A 490-nucleotide genomic window follows, 5' to 3' on the forward strand; every position below is an offset into this window, starting at 1 on the left:
TTTGTTTGTTATATATTATGATAAAATAGATAGATGATAGACAGCATTTATGTTCATAACCAAGTCACTTGCATTCGAGACCCATCCACTTGCATTAAATCGCTCTGCAAGTGTTCTAGAATCATTTGCAATATCATTATATCATTAAAGTTACATTGCTAAGGAGAGGAATAGACGTAACTTAGTAATGGCAGTCTAAGTATGCTCAACTCTGTGTCATTAAATAAATTATTCCATGTCAGGTCGTGAATACATGCTCATTATTGTATTTATAATCGCAATTATTACTCCCTCTGATGCTAATGATTGCAGTTGCCACATAATACCGTTCATTTCTCTACTCTTTTCTCTTCAACAGGACACGCGAAGTGCAAAAGAATTTTTTATTATTTTTTTAATACGTAAGGCATTGAAAAGAAAACGTACCAGTTTGATTCCTTCAATTTCATTATCTTTTTATTTATCTTTACCAACCCCCATACCTTTTATC

This window comes from Penaeus monodon, chromosome 30 (assembly GCF_015228065.2).
Source record: "Penaeus monodon isolate SGIC_2016 chromosome 30, NSTDA_Pmon_1, whole genome shotgun sequence".
Classification (NCBI taxonomy): Eukaryota; Metazoa; Arthropoda; class Malacostraca; order Decapoda; family Penaeidae; genus Penaeus; species Penaeus monodon.